At 53.4% G+C, this 6000-nt stretch overlaps 1 long non-coding RNA gene across 1 annotated transcript in view; it reads right to left on the bottom strand.

The window, feature by feature from the left end:
• Positions 1-6000, bottom strand: part of LOC142487048 (uncharacterized) — a 19676-nt gene that overhangs the window by 838 nt on the left and 12838 nt on the right. Inside the window, exon 2 of the long non-coding RNA XR_012799122.1 lies at positions 616-668. This is a non-coding gene — a long non-coding RNA (uncharacterized LOC142487048). The remainder of the gene's footprint in view (positions 1-615; positions 669-6000) is intronic.

The raw sequence follows: 6000 nt of genomic DNA, 5'->3' as shown, positions 1-6000 counted from the left end.
GAACATCCTCCTCCGCATCAACGATTGAGAGGCTAGACTGCTAGTAGGAGTTGCTCCATGGCTACCTGCCCCTGTTCTACTTGGCCGAGACTGGCCCTACTTCGGAACATTGTTGGCCCCTACTCACGAGGAGCCTATGTCTCCAGTACCGGAGAACCCGGGGGCTTGTTCCCCTTCTCCCCAGAGCTCTTTCCCAATAGACACTGCGTCCCAAAGATGCGTAAATAGAAACATGCGGAAAAGTTAGTCAGCCCAACAGACTGCAAGTCATGGCTGGAAATGACCAGGATGGGGAACAGACAGATATTAGGAATTTTGCTAGACCTGGCTCTTCCTGACTTCCATCAGAGGGAGAGGGAAGACCCAGCTTTGGCTAGACAATATGAGAAGGTGGTAAGGGTCAATGACAACGTAGTGAATGAACAAGGTGTAAGGGTGTTCCCACACTTCGAACCACTGAATGACATTGTCACGGTAACTTATGACAAGTTATAATTTACACTAAAAATACCTGGGTCGAACTGAACACGACTAGATATGATAAAATATCATTTATTCCTTGAAAAAGGTGAACACACGAGGTATACAAATAACAGACAAAATATAGACACTTACTTAAAATGGAATGATGAAACAGTTCAATCTGGACGGGCAGTTCATACAGCAATCTTGAAAATCACAAAGACAATAGCCATAGGCTGAGCCTTGTTTATATACAATTATTTCCCATTGAACACAAACTAAACCCAGCCCCTCTCATAAATCAGTGGTGAGGTTGACAGTCTTCCCCAGAGTAAAACTCCTCCCACCCAAGGACGTTTAAAAACTGCTTTTCCTATCTAAATAACTTCATAACTTCAGTTCAGTCCTACTTACTGGCACGCGAGACATATTAATACATTCCGGCACGCATAACGCTCCCAATAAGACTAAATATTACTGTGTAATACTAAAATTAAGAGAGATATTAATATCTGTCTCTTAGTACCTGCTAGACATCATGTGTCTGTAATCATTATGTGCAAATCGGGCCCACGAATACACACATCTAGCTTTTAGAATGTTCATCCGAGGACATCTTATAATATTCTTATATTTAATAAGGTCACTCATTCTGATATCTCCTTGTGTAACCGCACCCCTGGCCCCCATAACCCCTTGTCAAGAAATCCTTTGAAGCTGGGCCTCGTGTGTAGAGAACATTTGTCACAGGTGCTATATTTCACACCCAATGCTCCAGACCTAGGGCCTAGCTGTCTCTACCAGCAATATACCCTTGGTCTGCCAATTAGGTATTAACATACTGTACACTAAACCCCCTCTGTACTTGTCACACCAAACTTCAATCAAGCCTTTTGAAGCCCAGATATTTCTGAAAAGACACCACACATATTTGTATTTTCCTAAACTGTAGCTCATTAACCCCTTAAGCCTCCCGCATCAATCCCAGTGTATGTGTTGGTGCAAACACTGGAACAGAAACAATACATTTTTACAGGGGAATATACATTAGGATTCTGAAGCAAGATAAAAACATATTACTGGACCCCAGTCCAGTTAACCCCTTGCTCCCCAAGTGAGAGCAGGGGGTGGCCAAATGGGGTGTAACCCCTTTTAATCCCAGGCCAAACCCCCTCTCCCTTGACACCTCCCCTGCTCAATGGGTGCCTTGTGCCCCAGCTGCCCACCCTGGCACTGGGACACCATGGGCTTCCTTGAAGCACTCAATAAGTCCTGAGGGGTTGTCCTGGCAAAATTGTCCTCCGGCATTGTCCAGTACATTGTCCTGGCCACATTGGATAGTGAAATCCAGATCCTGCTGAGCAGGGCTCCAACGTGGCCGCCGGGCATCCTCCTTTGCCACCCTCTGCCCCCCAACCAGTGCCTGGTGAACCAAGCCCATTGTGAAGGGGCACCTCTGCAGACCAGGCTGCATACTGCCCAGCGACTGGCATGTCTCTGCATCAGCAAGAGACCAACTATCAAGCACAGACCGTCGCTTTCCTGTCAACCAAGTCTGGGAAAGAGCTATGTCACTATCCTGTAGGGACCCTACCTGCCCTGGTCCTGTGCCCACCTGTAGCTGCTCCGCTATACCCTTGCCTCTCCTCCCTGGCTCTGGGGCAGCCCCCATCCCGGGTGGCATCATATCTGGAATCCAGAAACCACCTGGGGTGCTGACTCCTACCCCCTCCTGTCCCCCCTGGGACAAGGCAATCTCCCAGTATCCTGTACTGGGGTCCCTGGTACCCAGGTGCTTTGCCCCTGCCCTCTCAAAACTGAAGGCCAGGAAACAAGCACCTGCTACCATCACTGCTGCTAGGGCCAGCATCACTCCTCTCCACTCCACTGTGATGCGCTTCCTCCCTGTAGCTACCCTTGGCTGCCCTGGGGACAGAACCCTCTGCTGTACCCGCTAGCCCTGGCTACTGCTCCTGGCTGCCTACCTCCCTGCAGCCCCACCTCTGGAAACCCTGGGGAATCTGTCAGGGGGGTCACTCCTGTTAAGTCAGAACAAGGGACCTCCTGCCTACCTAGCCCATCCCTAGCTTCTGCCAGCTGCCTGACACCCCACTGACCTATCTCCCTCTGCTCCACAGTGTCTCCCTGCCTAGCCTCCCCTAGGCCCAGCACCTCAGCCCCTGCTGATGACTCCTGCTGCTTACCTCCCTGCAGCCCACCTGCACTCCTCTCCCCCCTGGGCAATCCTAACCCAGACACTGGAACTACCTGAGTGCACCTACCTCCCTGACCTTGTCTCCCCCTTACCAGGGATGAGCTCAGGGGAACCTCTCCAGATGCAACCGCCTTAGCTCTTGGCTGGCAGGTATCCCTGGGGTGGCACAAGCTTGCCACTGCCCATGATACCCCCAGCCAGGCTGCAACAGGGGGTTGCTGATCTGAGAGACCCCCTGAGGCTCCGCCAGGGTAATGGGGAACTCTAGCTGTCATACCTGCTGCTTTCCCTCCCCGGCTACCACTAGCCCTTCTTCTCCCACTGAGATCTGGTGCTGGCTACCTACCTGCAGCCTTTCCTCACTCCGCTTCCCCCTAGCCACTCCTAACCTGGATCCTAGGGACACCCGAGTGAGGCCATCTCCCTGACACTGCCTCCCCATTACCGTAGAGGAGCCCAGGGGCATTCGTGCAGAAGCACCTACCTTGGCTCCTGGCTGGCAGCTAATCTGGGGGTGGGCTAACTGTGCCACTGCCCCTGATACCTCCAGCCCATAGCCAGGCAACAACAGGGGGGCTCTAAACCGAGAGACCCCCTGAGGCTCTGCCAGGGTAATGGGGAAATCTGGATGGCTCACTTGCTGCCTTCCCTCCCCGGTTCCCACTGGCCCACCCAACCCTCTCCCAGGCAATCCTACCCTAGAGCTGGGTGCTAACGGGGCTAGCCCCTCTCCCTGAAGCTGTGCCCCCATTACCGGAGGTGAGCTCAGGGTTGTTGGTGCAGATGCACCCACCTTAGCTCCTGGGTGGTAGGTAACCCTGGGGTGGTCTAACTTTGCCACAACCCCTGATACCTCCAGCCCATAGCAAGGCTGCAACAGTGGGGCTCTTAACTGAGAGTCTCCTTGATGCTCTGCCAGGGTAATGGGGAAGCCTAGCTGCCCTACATGTTGCCCTTCCTTCCCCTCCCCTGATACCCTTATCTCCTGCCACCCACCAGTCACCCCTACCAGGGAACCACAAGGTACAGTCAAGGGAAAAAATAAGCCAGGGTCAGTCTGCGACTTGGTCTGGCTTACCTCGCTGGTACCCGCAGAGACCGCCGCCTTCGTTGGTCCCAATTGCAGGGGGACTGGAGTGGCCGCCGGCATCATCTGGGCCGGGAAGCAACGGGCCGCTGCCGCAACAGCGCCCGGGTTTGGTACAGGTAACACGGTGCAGGACAAGTCTCCCAGGTCCTTGTGGAGTAACACGGCTCCATTCAAACCAGGTAAAATAACCCCCTCCTGCAATCCCTGTCTCTCCCCCCACTCAGAAAGGGCTCCGGCACTTTGCCGGAATCGCGGCTCTTCCGCCGCCGCCGCCGTCGCCGCCACGGGCGAGCCCCAGGTAGCTGCTGCAACAGCACCCGGCTCTGGTACAGGGTCGCCGGCGTGGATCGTGGGGTTCCGGTCATCGCTGGGAATCGCCGACTCCGCCAAACAATGTGAATCACCCATCTCTCGCACACCCCAACCCTCCCCCCGAATAAAATGGCCGCTGGCAAGATGCCGCCGCCGGTTCTCCGCCGGGATCCGATGGATGGCCGCCGCTCTCCGCCGCTGTTGCCGATGCAGCCCGGCCAGGTTCTCCAGGGGACGTCCCGCGAAGGCTTGTCGCCCCGGCTGGGCGGGAATCATCGGAGGATGCCGCTAACGGGGTCATCTTTTTCGTAGCTCGTGTGCGTGGCCCTGAGGGGCTTCTTTGCCCGACCGCGCACGGTCCAGGCACCGGGCATTATTGTGGCCCGTTTGTTGGCAGTGCCGCGGCGCCTGCTGGATCTTCTCCGCCGCCGGTGGACTACCCCCCACAAGAGGCGACTGAGTCCAGAGCGGAGGTGCTCGATCGCCGGGCTCATTCCGGATCTTCTCCGCCGCCAGTGGACTACCCCCCGCAAGGGGCGACTGAGTCCAGAGCGGAGTTGCTCGAGCGCCGGTTTCTGGGAGGGGGTAAGCGGGTCGGTGCGGCACCAATGACATGAACTGGGTCCACTTCGCCGGGAACCACGTCTTGCCCAACGCACACACCAGTGCTAGCTCTTTCAGGGAAAATGGACGGGCCGCCGCAACGGCCGTTACCTCTCCCGGTGCAAGACTTCCGTGGTCTCCGAGACCACCCGCTCCCTCCCCAAGTCTCTGCCATCCCGGAGCTGGGTCCGTTCCCTGCTCTCCGGGCGGTTTGATGGTTACGGCGGCTGCAGCGGTGGTTCTTTGCTCAGCCTGCCGGGTTTCATGCTCACCGATCACCGCCTCTATCTCAGCCTTGCCGGCTGCCGGTCCCCGCGCCGACTTGATGTACTCCTCTGGTCTCGGTGCCCGGCTCCAGTCACACGGATGGCCGGCACTTTGTTTCTGGAGGCAATGCTTCTCACAAGTAGGGGAACAGTGAGGAGGTGCCATATCTTGTGTTATATGTTGTACACTGTGTGTCCAATATCTTTAGCCTTAGGAACTCGCAATTCACCCGAGTTCCAACTGTATTACAGAGTCCCGCAGTAAACTGTAATACAGGTTCAGTTCAATCCCACCGCTGCCACCAGTTAATTATAGAGCTTGTCACGGTTACTTATGGCAAGATATAATTTACACCAAAAATACCTGGGTCGAACTGAACACGACTAGATATGATAAAATATAATTTATTCCTTGAAAATGTGAACACACGAGGTATACAAATAACAGACAAAATATAGACACTTACTTAAGATGGAATGATGAAACAGTGAAATCTGGACAGGCAGTTCATACAGCAATCTTGAAAATCACAAAGAGCCTTGTTTATATACAATTATTTCCCATTGAACACAACCTAAACCCAGCCCCTCTCATAAATCAGTGTTGAGGTTGACAGTCTTCCCCAGAGTAAAACTCCTCCCACTCAAGGACGTTTAAAAACTGCTTTTCCTATCTAAATAACTTCATAACTTCAGTTCAGTCCTACTTACTGCCACGCGAGACATATTAATACATTCCGGCACGCATGACGCTCCCAATAAGACTAAATATTACCATGTAATACTAAAATTAAGAGAGATATTAATATCTGTCTCTTAGTACCTGCTAGACATCATGTCTGTAATCATTATGGCAAATCGGTCCCACGAATACACACATCTAGCTTTTAGCACGTTCAGCCGAGGACATCTCATAATATTCTTATATTTAATAAGGTCACTCATTCTGATATCTCCTTGTGTAACCGCACCCCTGGCCCCCATAACCCCTTGTCAAGAAATCCTTTGAAGCTGGGCCTTGTGTGTAGAGAACATTTGTCACAGGTGCTATA

This window comes from Ascaphus truei, chromosome 2 (assembly GCF_040206685.1).
Source record: "Ascaphus truei isolate aAscTru1 chromosome 2, aAscTru1.hap1, whole genome shotgun sequence".
Classification (NCBI taxonomy): Eukaryota; Metazoa; Chordata; class Amphibia; order Anura; family Ascaphidae; genus Ascaphus; species Ascaphus truei.
Note: the sequence above shows the minus strand (reverse complement) of the source record. Positions and strands in the feature narration are given on the sequence as shown.